This window comes from Malania oleifera, chromosome 2 (genome assembly GCF_029873635.1).
Source record: "Malania oleifera isolate guangnan ecotype guangnan chromosome 2, ASM2987363v1, whole genome shotgun sequence".
Lineage (NCBI taxonomy): Eukaryota > Viridiplantae > Streptophyta > Magnoliopsida > Santalales > Ximeniaceae > Malania > Malania oleifera.
The window spans coordinates 57,435,110-57,450,313 of NC_080418.1; the positions used below are offsets into that span (position 1 = coordinate 57,435,110).

General features: G+C 36.3%; 1 non-coding gene across 1 annotated transcript; it reads left to right on the forward strand.

Annotated features, from left to right (window-relative positions):
* Positions 1 to 14,378: 14,378 nt before the first annotated feature.
* On the forward strand, positions 14,379 to 14,485 carry LOC131150089 (small nucleolar RNA R71). The gene has a single exon (XR_009135472.1). It is a non-coding gene; the product is annotated as a small nucleolar RNA R71 (small nucleolar RNA).
* The last annotated feature ends 719 nt before the right edge of the window (positions 14,486 to 15,204 follow it).

A 15,204-nucleotide genomic window follows, 5' to 3' on the forward strand; every position in this document is an offset into this window, starting at 1 on the left:
GGTTATGAAGCTCGAATCTCCCAGAATTGGACTTCCATATGGAGGCATTCTTTCCTTGGTCTTCGCTCATTTTCAAGTCCTCACTTCATCTTCAAAAATAGTGAAGCGAACCCATTACCGTGTCTTCTCCTCTACTACACTCAAAAGAATGGGTTACAAAAAGTATACTGAGGGATGGATGTTTAGGGGAAATAGACCGACGAGACCAGCACCAGAAGAACCTAACCCAAGACCAGAAGAAGCTGATATGCCTACATGGTTTGTTCCATTTTATTAGAATTATACCTACTTCAGTTTTGAAATAAGGGAAAATTTTGCTTCTCTTTAGGATAAGATCTCAAACATTGATGAAGAAGAAGAAGAAGAATTTTTATTTTATATCTTTGCTCTTTCTTTGTCATCATCAAAAAGAGGGAAATTGTTGTCCTAGTTAGGCTTACAAACTCTTGATTTTGATGATAACAAAGTAAGGTTATCTAATGTGTTTCCAAGTGATATTATTTCAGGCAAAGATGATTTGCTCAAATTTCACATACCCTGACATGAAAGCTTACAAGGATCAAGGAACAAGGAAAGTCACACATGAATACCAGAGATCCATAATGAAAGCTTATAGAAGTTTGGAAGATTAAAGAGTAGCATCAAAAGGACTCAAAGCAAATAAGTTTTAAATTTGTTTTTAAGAACAAAGCTTTGTAAGTACTCTAAGTTTATTCAAATATGAATTTTCATATTGAAGCTCATTAGGCAAATACAAACTCAGAAATCTGAAGTCTTAAAGTCCTGGAACATGGTTTTTAAAAGTTAAAACAAGTTAAAATTCTAAGGTTAATTAAAAGAGAGAGAGAAATAAAAAATGACTTACAGCCAGCTGACAGATGACTATCTGTCTAAGTGACAGACAACTGACATGTTTTTAAAGAATTTTAAATACAATTCAGAAGCCTGACAGACGACTATCAAGCAATTGACAGACGATTACCAGTGACCAGTGAGTCATTTGTGTGTGTTCTGCCAGTTGACTGCCAACCTTCTGTGTGTTTTTGAAAAATAGATTTGTTCAGTGACAGACGATTGCCACCATGAGGACAACCGACTGCCACCCTTCTGAGTTGTTTTTAAAACTGAGTTATTCTAGTGACAAACAACTGCCAACCTGAGGACAGGCGACTGCCACCTTTTTGTTTGTGAATTTTATAGTTGATATACATGGACAGACGACTGCCAATGACTTCACAGTTGTCTGGCTCGCGGCATATTTTAAAATTTCCAACGGACATATTTTTGAAATTTAAATTATTTGAAGTCCAAACTAAATTACAAACTAGACCCTACTCCAAGTAAACTTGGGGAACAAACAAGAAGTCTTTCTACATCTATAAATACCCTCAAGGTTCATTAATTTAAACACCAAGAAATCAATTTAGCTCTCATACTCTCTCAAAGCTTACCGAAATTCTGAAGGCTCTTTATTGCTCTCATCACTCACGAAAATCTCTGATGTCTTGCCGAGTTTCTCATTGTGTTTGTGCATTGATTTTTGATTCTTTCATCCATTGAAAGATACCTACGGTGATAAATTTCTAGAGCTTCTTTCTGAAGTTCATATTCTGAATTTACTAAAGTACATAGTTTTTCAATTTGTACTAATCAGCTCTTTGAGGAGCAAGTTTTTGTACGCTTTGTTTTATATCTTTGTAACAGATTGATTGACGGTTCGAGTGCTGAATCATTGGACCAAACAAGGGGATATTGTTTGGAGAAGGCGGGCTCTGGCCTTACCTAAGGAGTGTTGTAATTGGTATTGTTCCGTCTGGTAAAGGAACGGTGATAGTGAATCCTTTGGTGGTTTTGCCAAGGGCGAGGACATAGGCTTTGTTGAAGCCAAACCTCGTAAAACACTGTGTTCTTCTTTCTCTTCCCTACTCTTTATTTTTCAGCAAAAGTTACAATCTGTGTGGTTGTTTTAAAATTAATAAATTCTGAGTATTTGGTTGTTAAATAGATTGGAAGGTAATTTGTTTTGGATTGATCAGCATTGATTGCGGAAACCGAAAGGGACTACGTTGGTTGATTATCCTTGACTCATTAATCTGAAAGTTTATTTAAAAACTGAACATTGGGAAGAAGTATAGTTGTGATATAGGGCTTATACAAGTTCAGCCAATTTTCATATTAATACAGGGTTATTGTTACAAGGATTGAGTGATTGATTATATTGATTTGATTGTGATTACTCTAGATAAATTTTGTGATTGTGTTTAAGTTTTGATTATTGTTATAACTCAAAAGAACTAAAACAAAGGGGAATAAAATTTTTAAATTCCAATTCACCCCCGTCTTGGGAAGCTATTCTAATTTCATTCCCTACTCTTATTCATAGAACAACAACACCCTCTTTTTCTGCAGCGGAAACTCACAGAACCGCCACCCGAGTTCCTTTCTCAAATGCTTCCCATCGTCACTTTCACACCGGCATCTCCTTCAGCTCTCGCAGCGTTCTCGGTATACTCTCTTTGTTTCTCTTCCCTACATCGCATGGGCTTGCAAGGAGATTCTGTTTCTTGCAGGATTGGTGAATTGGGTGTATGCAAAGTGTTTGTGAAAATGCTTTAATGAAGAAATGGTGTTTGGGGATAGTGTGCATGCAAGGTGTTTGTGAAAATGTTTTAATGAAGTGAGTGCGTTAGTGGTTTGTGTTTTTCATGTGGGATATTTGTGAAAAATGTTTTAATGAATGAAATGTGTTGGTAGATTGTGTTTGCATGCGAGGTGTTTGTGAAAACATCTTAATGAAGGAAGTGTGTTTCGATTGTGGATACTAAAGCCCAAGACACTGCTGGCTTTTTGCATTATCAACAAAAGGTTTGGCTTCTTAAAGGCTTACATGGGCTAAATTAATGCCATGGTGTGTCACTACCACCAAAAATCACACCATGCACACTTCTCACACTCTACTCACTCACCATTACACACACTGCTCATTCACATCAACACACGCTGCTCACCCACCATTACACACACTATTCACACCCTTTTTCACACACCCTCACATGCTAATTTACTAACTTTAACTAACATTTTATTTCTTTGCTTGCATTCATATTAACCCTAACTCATGCATTTACTAACTCATGCTAACATTTTAATTTCCTACACTAACATTTAATTGCATGCACTCTAACATTTAAATTCCTCTATACTAACATTTAATTTCCTGCACTCTAACCTTTAAATTCCTGTATACTAACATTTAATTTCCTGCATTCTAACATTTAATTTCCTGTATACTGACATTTAATTTCCTGTATACTAACTTTTAATTTCCTGTATACTAACATTTAATTTCCTGTATACTAACTTTTAATTTCTTGTATACTAACATTTAATTTCTTGTACTCTAACTTGGATACTAACACATGCTAACTTGCATACTAACGTTTGCTTACTTGTATATTATTTCCCTTACGCACGTTTGCTCACACACTTTGCACATGTTATTTACACACATTCCTACACCCAAATGTTACACATGTTGCATACATATGAATACACGTTGAAAAGTAAGGTATAGTCCCAAGAGGGGGGTGAATTGGATTATTAAATTTCTTTTAATTCCTTCTGAGAATTCTTAAACTTCTTTTATTTCTTTTACACAATTCTTGACTTGTTTGTTTAACTTTTTAATAACAAAAGAACTTAAATTCTTTTATCCAATCAACAACCCTATTGCCTAACCAAACAAGTAATCAATCACTCAACCAAACCAATCAAGCACAATGCTTAAACCAAACAACCAAATTATTTGTCAAATACAAGTTAACTGCAGCACTATTTGATTAATACAAGATTCAACACTCTTTGGAATATTAACACGAACCACTCAATATCAAACTTTAAATCATTCAATCAACACAATATTCACACTCTTCCCAATACTTAGAACTCAACTAAACTCTCAGTTAATTTATTTTTGGGGTGTTATCCAAATAACGTACTCCTGTATGGTTTTCGCAAGATATAGTATAATCAACGTACTCCCTTTCGGTTTCCGCAACCCAAATCAAAATTAAACTTCAAGTTTACTTGATTCCTAAATTACGTAGTTTGTATGATTTAGATATTCAAAACATCCACGCAGTTGTATATGTACTGAAAATAAAGAGTAAGGGAAAGAGAGAGTGAGACCGGGATTTTACGAGGTTCGGCTTATACCCAGCCTACGTTCTTGCCTTTGGCAAACCACTAAAGGATTACTAAACCTGTTCCTTTAACGGGAGGAACAATACCTTTACAGCACTCCTTGGTTAAGGCTAGAGCCCACCTTCTCCAAACGATATCCCCTCGTCCGGTCACTCCTTAACTAGGCTAGAGCCTGCCTCTCTAAGCAATATCCCCTTACGTAGTCAATGATCCAAACAGTCCTTGGATTCATCAATCTATAAGATAAAAATCAAATAGATGTGTACAAAGAACTTGCTCCTCAAAGAGCTGGTTAGTACAACAATTATAGCACAACTAATATACTTCAAAGTAAATTCAGAATATGAAATTCAAAATTGAAGCTCTAGAATTGTTTCACCGTAGAGTTCTTTAATAGATGAAAGAATTAGCAATTTAAGCACAAGATTGGTGAGAAGATCAGCAAGACTTCAGTTGATTTCGTGAATGATGTGAGCTTTGAACTTTCAGAATTTCAGAATTTCAGAAGACTTGAGAGAGTATATTTGCAGAATTTGATTTCTTGGTGTCTCTCTTATTGTTTAAAAACAATGTATCTTGAGGTATTTATAGAGGTAGAAAACCTCCTTGCTTATTCCCCAAGAATACATAGAGTTGTTTCCAAATAATAAAATTATTTAAGCTTCCAATAATTTGAATTTCAAAAATTATATCCGTTCGAAAATTGAAAAATGCCGCGAGCCAGACGACTGTGAAGTCCTGGCAGTTGTCTGTCCATATGATATAACTATAAAAATAATAGCCAGAGAGGTGGTAGTCATCTGTCCCTTGATTGGAAGTCGTTTGTCACCAGAATAATGTAGTTATAATTACAACTCAGTAGAGTGGAAGTCATCTGCCCATATGGTAATAGTCGTCTGTCCATGAACAAATCAAAATTTTCAATATACACAGAGAGTGGACAGTCGTCTGGCAGAACACTCACAGACTTCTCACTTGACACTTGGCAGTCGTCCGTCAAAACTTTGACAGTCATCTATCAGGCTTCTGTCTTCAGTTATACTACTCTAAATTGGCCAGTCGTCTGTCCATAAACAAACAGTCGTTTGTCAACTAACATTTTTGCATTTCAACATATATTTTTTTTAAAATTCTCTCTTCTTTGCTCAATTCATCTTGGAATATGAACTTGTTTGACTTTGAAAAATTTGTTCCAGGTTTTACATTAAGGTCCCTAAATCTCTTTGCCTAATGAGCTTCAAAATGAAAACTTCATATTTGAATAAAATTAGAAGTACTCACAAAGACTTGGACCTAAGCTGTTTTGACATTTTCTTAGCTTTAAGGTCTCTTGATCTTCTTTGCTGAACTTATGATCTTCTAGACTTCTCTGAGCTTTCAATTTGGATCACTTGCATTTATATAAGACTTTCATGTTCCTTGATCCTTGTGAGCTTTCAAGATATAGCATTTGAAGTTTGAGCTTCATTTGAACTTTGAGTTTTCCATGTTGAGTTTTGGCTATTTATTCTTGAATCCATGCCTCAAGTTTGATATAATTATCCTTTTTTGAAGTACAAGCTCTCATGAACTCTTTATCCTTGCATTCTTCTTTTATTCCCGAAAATAACAACACTTAACCAAATATGTTAAGTTCTACTTGTTTGTTAGCAACAAAATAGGATATTAAGCCTTGTAAGGTTAACACACGCATTCACATACACCCACATCCACGTACATGCAAGCATGTATTCATATACACTCACATGCACATGCATGCACATGTATGCATGCATTCACATGCACATTCATTCACACACCCATGCATGCATGCACTCATACTCGAATGCACATAATCACGTACTTATACACTTGCGTGCATGCAACCCACCTCATGCATTCTGATGTTGCCCATGACATCATCATGTACATCATCATCCATCCATGAGCGTCCATCCATGCGTATTCATGTGCGCACTTACACACACCACGTGGGCATGCTCATTCCCATCCATGCACACGTACACTTAGGCATTCCGACACCACCCATGACATCATCATTTGGGTTATTGCTCATCCATGCATGCACACACATTCATGCACGTGCTCATTCATTTGTTCACACACCACGCGGGCATGCTCATTCCCATCCATGCACACGTGCACTTAGGCATTTCGATATCACCCATGAAATCATCACATAGGTCATTGACCATTCATGCATCCATGGCATGAGTTTTCTAGTCCAAGTCTCACATCATGTCATTTTTCATGCATGCATGCATGCATACGCATGCCCATGCGTACGCCCATCCATCACATATCATGCATATGTGCACGCCCATTTGTACCTCACCCGCATACACATATTCATGTGTCTATGTCATCGTTCATTCATGCACGTAGGCACGTGCATATGCTTAGTTGCACACACATTCATACATGTGCACATCCATGCACGCTCATTCATTCATACACGTGCACATGCTAATTCGCACACACGTTCGTGCACGTGCTCATTCATGCATGCACACAACAAACATGCACGTTCACACATCCATGCATGCATGCATATGCATGCACACGCATTCATGCATGTACTCAATCATGCACGCACACAAACGTGCTCATTCATGCATGTATACACATTCATGCACGTACCCAATCATGCATGCACACACACATTCACGCACGTACACAATCATGCATGCACACATTCATGCACGTGCTTATCCATGCATGTATGCACATTCGTGCACATGCTCATTCATGCATACACGCACATTCATGCACGTGCTCATCCATTCATACACATGGTCATGCATTCATGCTCACACATGCATTATGCATCATTCATGCACTCTAGCATACACCTGAACACACACTGCTCACGCGTAAGGTAACACGTGTTAATCCATGGTCTCGACCAAGACCTTAAACTGGTTTCTTCCCCGTACCAGTCGGTGCCCAACCGGTTCACGCCGATTTTCTCCATTTCACTTGTATATTATTATTTGAATATCTAGAAAATCCAAAAAAATCACAAAAATCTCACAAGGTCCCAAAAAATGTTTTCATACTTTGATTTCCATGGTTTTTATTTGTGCTATTTTAAAGTTTGGGAAAAATATTGAAAAAGCACAAAAAATGTTTTCACACTTAGAAAAATCACAAAAATATTTTTAAACCCAAAAAATCATTTTCATCCCAAACAAACCTCAAAAACCTCCCGAAATAGTATTTTCCTACTTAGAAAAACCTACGGATTTCAAAACCCCCGAGAGCGTATTTTGTACCTTATTTTCTTGATTTTCTTTCCCAATGATTGCAACTAAGGGCATAGACTCTTCGGAGTATTGGATTGCCCCGGTTCTGAGGGAGTACCTATATAGTATTTTCATTCTTTTGATTTTTGAAAGGGAGTAATTTTGACAGGCCTATTAGATTTATTTTGGGGATAATTTTTGATTAATTTGGTACCGTTCGTAAGAATAGGCGTGTAAGGGGTGCTAATACCTTCCCCTCACATAACCATACTCCCGAGTCCGATTCTGGTGACGCAGACCGATTCTACCCCTAACGGGATAACAATCAAGTATTCTAATCGCACTTCAAAAAGTTAGTGACGACTCCATCACACATTATTTTTCCACGAAAAATCTTTTTCAAATCACACATCTATTTTTCCCAGTTTGCAGCCGTACCCACATTTTTCACCAAAGAGTGGTTTTCTCGAGGTAGGTCTGGGACGTCGTGACACTCTTCATTCGTGGCCTTGGATGGGACACTGCCATCAAAAACCTCCACAATCTCTTCTCCACCTATGATGACCTCAAAGAAACTGTCGTGATCCTTGGCAAGGTCACTGGGAAAAGGAAAGGGCACGGTTTTATCACGTTCAAGCACGCCAATGGCACTTTGTTCGTGTTGAAAAAGACAAGGAAGAAAATTTATGGATGAATAACAGGGACTTAGCTTGCGATATTAGGAAATTCTAGATCTAATGTGAATCTAACTGCAATTGATGTTTCTATGCGCAAGATTTATGTAGCCAACATGCCTATTCTCAAGGTATGATTTTTACTCCATCATACAATAATAATTCTAAAAAAAAAAAAATAGATGCCACAGTTTCAACGCTTGAAGAGCTCCACCTTGATGGCTAATAATAATTAATAGAATGTTCAAGTTATTTAATTGATTGAATAATGACCTATGCCCCAAATGCATAGTGGGGTCATGATAGTTGCATTGCTAGTCAAATAAATAAAGTCAAGCTTTGAAATTCAAATGGATTGGCTGAATGCACCATGGGGTCGGCAATAATGACTCTTGCACATTCATGTGTGCTGAACAGTGCTCCGAATAGTGAATTTGAAATTGCAATTTGAAATTTGAGTTGAAATTGCAACGCGCACTGAAATTGCACCATTGTAGCAACTACAATCAGCAAAACCCCAAACATCAAAATTGAGCTCCTTAGTGACATTCTGTCGAGAACCTGGAGCCCAATCAGTTGAACAATCCACACCATAATCAAAACAAATAGTAACAAAATCACCATCGTCAATGGTAGACATCTCACAGATCTCAATTTCAAACTTCAATCTACCACGGGCATGAGTCACTTCCAAGTTTGCAACCCCATGTTCGAAAAATCCAACTGGGAATAGCCTTCGATCAGAAACAAAGATAGAGCAACCATAAAATTGGTGCAACAACCAATTGGCTCTGAAATCCAACTAGAAAAGAAACTGAAAGATTTGCAAAACTCAAAGTCGCAAATGGTTGAACACATGGTGCACACACAACCATCGTACACACGAATTTAACCCCTACGAAATCAAAATTGTAAATAACTCTCAGATTGAACAACCATCTCAGCATAAAAACCCATCAAAATATAAAACAAAATCAGATTCATCAATTCCACGGTACCCAGGATATCTGAGATGGAGAAAACATTGTCATCTTCACCGTCGAAAAAACAACTTACACTTTATCTCCATCAACAAACTGGAACTAGAACTCAAATGAATCATCCACCCCTCATCGGATGACGCAAAGAGCATCCAGCTCCATCAAACTCTGAATCTTCAATTTTTAAATAAAAAAATCACCCTTTTGTTCATATCGATTTGGGGTCTGGGAGCTCACAATTTTCAGAGTAAAAAAATTTTGTTGCTACCTTTTTCAAAACCCTAGAACAGCAGAGAGAACGAGGAAGGGAAAAAACCCTAGGTAGGAGTGGAAAAACAGGATCTTGATTAAAACATTAGAGGTCGCGGAAATGGAGTCTCAGGAATTGAGCGGATCGATTAGGCGATTGTCCCTTGATTAACCTCAACTGTCAAAACCATACTCGTAAGAGATGCATTGATAAAAGCAATACCTTCTTTGTGAGGTTCACAGACTTGCAGGATTTGCGTCCTATTGTTCGAAAAATAAAAATTCAGTGAGCATGGAATCAGCCCATGGGGAGTTTTGACTCTATGAGTCCAATCCGGTTTTAATAATAACAAATCACTTGGTATTTGATCTGTGCATTGAGATTGTGAACATGAACAATATTTAACATGCATGGAAGGATAACAAGTCATGGAAGCCATGAAGATTAAAGCATACACAACTTGGCACAATCCATGGAATTGAAAGAGTAGAAGAATGAAGATGCAAACGACAAGTTCAAGAACGTCATGTGAATGGGTACTTAGAACTTATGTATACACATATTTCATATGATTTAATTTTAAGGCTCAACATATACCCTAAACTGACCTTAGGACTTATGTATCTCATGAACATCATTAGGGGATATTTATGGACTTAGAGATATTTTTAAAACCTTGAAAAATGTTTTATAAAAGAACCAAGAAAGAGAGCAAAGCAGATTTCTTAAACTAAAAAGAAAAAATCCAGGAATTGGTTAGTTCAGAAGACCAAACTCAACGTTCAGTCATCTGAAGATGTAACTTCAGAAGACTGAAGTTAAGCTCAGTTGTTCGAAGAATTTCTTTAGAAGACCGAAGATTAAGTTCAGTCGTCTGAAGAATTAATGGTGAAACACAGAACCTGATAGAAGCACCTCAGAAGACTGAACTCAGACTTCAATCGTCTGAACCCGATACTTCAGAAGACTGAACCCTAACTTCAGTCGTCTGACCTTGTGTCTAGGTTTAGTTTTTCGAAACTCTAAGGAACTTTAGTCGTCTGGGCCTTAATCCTCAGTCGTCTGAACCTGTGGGAAAGTTTAAAATTTTAATTTTTAATGAGAGAACTCGCGAATTATTTTTTGATTCAACGGTTAAGATTCATTCTAAGGGCAAGGTACCTATATAATGAACATCTAAACAATAGTACCCAATGAGAAGAGAATAGAACAAACCTTTGACATATGATTGAGGAGATTGCACATTTAGCACAACTTTGAACACATTGTCGAAACTTTGATTGGGATTTTAAAGTTCTTATGTCGAATCTAAGCTAAGGCTATCTCAATTTTCAAAAGACAATATTGTAATCGTTGTGTAATCATTTTGGTATTGAGGTTTGGTATATCGATCTACACGTTAATATTTATTCTCATAAAGTTTTTTCATCAAAACTAATTTGCTTGTTGGTATTTAGTTTTTAAAGAACCTTTCATCTCAAAATCTATTATTGAATATAAGTTGAGTGATTGATCTTGAGTGTACTTACTTATAGATTATTTTGATAAGATCAATATTTGAGAAAAGCTTTTGCCATTGATTAAATGTTTTTGAATCAAGTGTGTATTCAGTTAAAAGTTCTATATTTTTGATATCTTAAAACCACTTGATTAAATATCCTTAGTGTTCATAACTATATATTTTATTGTGGGATATTTTCTGGAAAACATTATATTCAACTTTTGATCTTTGGAAATCATATTATATATTTATATATATATATATATATATATATATATATATTTGCATACTACAAAGATCGTATTGTGTGTGTGTGTGTGTGTGTGTGTGTGTGTCTATATATATATATATATATATATATATATTTGCATACTAGAAAGATTGTATTGTGATTGAATATTTGAAAGAAAGTTTTTGATTTTGATTGATATAATATTCAAGACAAAGTTTTTCTTTGATAAGTTCACATTTGATATTTGTGCATTTTCGTAAAGTGAACTAGAACCCTAATTTTCTCCAAAAAATTTACTTATGTCATTATTTTGGGAGTTTTGATAAAAAGGGAAATTGTGTGTTGAAGCATATCTTTCATCTAACGATTATATTGTTACATATATACTGAGCTTCAAGTTTCATCATATGTATATGTGTTAGGATTTCGATTGTACTCACTAGCTTTATTAGAAGCGAATCTTGAGTTGTTTTGTAGATTTGATATTATATTGAAATCACAGTTTGGGTTGTGAATCGGGTGAGGAAGAAGCTGTGCCTCTTGTAAGCAGCAGATGTAAGGGAAGCTCCGTCCCAGTTAAAGGAGCAGGGATATAGTGGAATCCTTGAGTGGGTTGCTGAAGGCGAACCTCGTAAAATTGTGTTTGCCTTCTCTCTTCCCTTATCTTTTTATTTTTCGCATCACATTTCAATATCTAGCTTGCATGTGTATGTTGAATAACTCCACACACACTTAATTGGGTAAAAATAATTCTATGATAAAATAAATTTAAATCAGCCTCAAACTCCTCCATTTAATTTGTTAAACATAGAAATCGGGATTAAGTGGTAATTAATCTGAAAGGTTTTAAAAATACCCAATCCCCCCCCTCTTGGGATTACACCTAAATTAACATTTGGTATCAGAGAGGGTTTACATAGACTTAATTGTTCATTTGTTAAAAGATCACATGACACATCAGTGTAACTCGATTCGGTGAGGGACACTTGTCCATTAGACCACCAATTTTATGTGGTGTAAATTACACCTATTGGAAACGTAGGATGAGCATATACCTATTAAATATAGATCGGAAGGTATGGAAAATAGTTACTAAGGGAAATCGTATTCCCATGAAAGTAATTGATAAAGTAAATGTACCCAAAACTGAAGATAAGTATACAGAGGAAGATTGGAAATCGGTACAATTAAATGCTACTGCGATGAACTTGCTATTCTGTGCACTAGATGTAAATGAATTTAATAGGATAATGACATGTAACTTTGCTAAAGAAATTTGGGAAAAGTTAGAAGTTACATATGAAGGTACTAAGGAAGTAAAAGATAGTAGGATAGACATGCTCACCAGTGAATATGAAACATTTAGAATGACTGCTGATGAATCTATTCAATCCATGTACACTAGATTCACACACATCACAAATTCTTTAAATGCGCTTGGTAAATCTTACCCTACTTATGAGTTGATCAGGAAAATACTTAGGGGACTACCTCCAGTTTGGGAAGCAAAAGCTGCGGCAATAGCAGAGGGAGAAATCTCAAGAAGATGTCTGTTGATGAACTAATTGGATCGCCCATCACCTATGAGCTTGTAATAAATGAGAGGAAAAATGAGCAAATTAAAGCAAAGAAAGCCACAACACTTAAGGCATCATCAAACAACTCTAGTGAAGGAAGTGATTCCGATATAGAAGATGACATACCTTGCTAACAAAGAAGTTCAGGAAGTTCTTGAAGAAGAATAAGAAGTTCAACAGAAAATCCCGAAACTCAAAATTAGAAAGAGGAGAGTCAAGCATGAAGAAAAAGAAGGAAGATCTACCAACTTGCTACAACTACAGAGAAGTTGGACACATCAAGCCTGAGTCTCCCAAACTAATGAAAGCTTCCAAGAAAAAGAAGAAAAGGCTAAAATTCGGTTGGGATATGCACAACACAAGTAATTCAGAATCTGAATCGAGTGATGACTGACCGGTGCAAATTGCAAGTGCACAGTATCGTAGTTTTATAATATAATAATGTGTAGAGTATCGTCCTTAGGGATTGATATCTTAATTTTACCAAGTACCGAATTTATAATAACCTTGATTTTATTTAGAAAGATTAATATTTTAGACTGCGAAATTTAAACCAAACTATTTTATATAAACTATTCAAGAGAATTTAAAATGGGATGTCGCATAACAAATTACTGATGATGAAAACTTCTAAGAAACCGATTTCACATAGTTTCTCACTATGCTTTACTCATTTAGCTAATTCGACTTTGTTTTATTTGTTTGTTAGCAAATTGTCAATTTTTCCAAAAGCCTCTTTCGATAGTCAATCAGAACCTATTCTTGTTTATTATTTAACATAAGAGTATGCAAATTAATAACGCAAGAACGCAATAAGACCCTTGATTTTTTAATGCTACGTAGGTTCATACAAGTCTTTCGATCTCTATATTTACCTAAGCCGAATTATCCAAGGTCTATCCTATAATTCCCCTTTTGATAGCAAATCACAAGACATATCATTTAATTAGTGGCCAGTTAATTTCTCTTCCACTCCTAAGTGTGATGACATTGCATTGTTCCTTAGGATTCACTTCTGTGTTGTTAGGAAAAGTTCCTCTCTGTTGGGTATTTATGGTCATGGCTAGTTGCCCAATTTGCATTTTAAGATTCTTCATGGCGGCTCCCATGTTATTACAATGAGTCTCAATGTTATCCAGCCGTGCATCTGTCTTTTTAAACCTTGCTTTTGTCTCCTTAACAAATGATATCATGGCATCCTCAAGTGACATCTTCCTCTCATCTTGATGACTATCAAGTCCTGGAGGAGGTTACAGCACATTCTTTGTATTTCCATAAGAAAAATTCTCATGATTTCGAAGCTTAGGATGATAATATTGTGGCAAAGGATCGCTTCGATAGTTGTAGTTCCGATTGTTGATGTATTGAACCTGTTCATGACCCGATTCATTGCTCGGATCTGTCCTACTTGTAACTACCACATATTCTGCACCTTGTGGTATCCTCTGGGTTGTCAAAGCTGAAATTTGATGGGACAGAGAAGCCACTTGAGCAGAAAATGCAGCAAACGACTCCAATTCATGAATTCCAGCAACTTTCTTAGTCATAGTTCTTTCAGTTGGCCATTGATAGTTATTTGGGGCCATTTCTTCCAAAAGAGCAGTAGCACCCTCAGGTGTCTTTGACATCAAAGTTCCCCCAGATGCAGCATCAACTAAAGTTCGCATTTGCCCATTTAAGCCATTATAGAACATCTGAATCTGTAACAAATCCGGAAATCCATGTTGTGGGCAGTGTCGAATCAAATCCTTATACCTTTCCCATGCTTCATAGAGTGATTCAAAATCATGTTGTTTGAATTGACCAATCTCACTCCTTAGTTGGGCCGTTTTTGCTGGTGGAAAGAATTTAGCTAGAAATTTTTCTGCCATGTCCTGCCAACTAGTGGTACTCCCAGATTGTAAAGACTGTAGCCAACCTCTTGCTTTGTCCCTCAAAGAGAAAGAGAATAATCTCAGTCTAATGGTGTCTTCAGTAACACCATTGATCTTCACAATATCACAAATCTCCAGAAACATCGCCAGATGGATATTGGGATCATCAAGTGGTGATCCACTGAATTGGGCCTGCTGCACCATGTTGATTAATGCGGGTTTGAGCTCAAAATTGTTGGCATTATTGGGCTGGCGTCTGATACCCGAATAGTTGTCATTCACAACTAGTCGCACATAATCCTTCAGGGTGCGTGGCTGTGCATTATCTTGTCTGTTCTCCATGGCTAGTACCCTCTTTTTCCTTAGTGCTCTAAGCATTCTTTCAATCTTCGGATCAAAAGGAATAATGGCACGTGTTCTAGCACTACGCATCCAACATAAAAAACACACCAGAAATGCATAAATAAAATAGTGAAATAAAATAAAATAAAATAAAATAAATAAAAATATAAAAAAAAAATTCTAAATTAAAACCAAGATTACTTTGTACCGATATTGGCAAAAATAAGATAAACTCAATCCCCAGCAACGGCACCAAAAACTTGACCGGTGCAAATTGCAAGTGCACAGTATCGTAGTTTTATAATATAATGATGTGTAGAGTATCG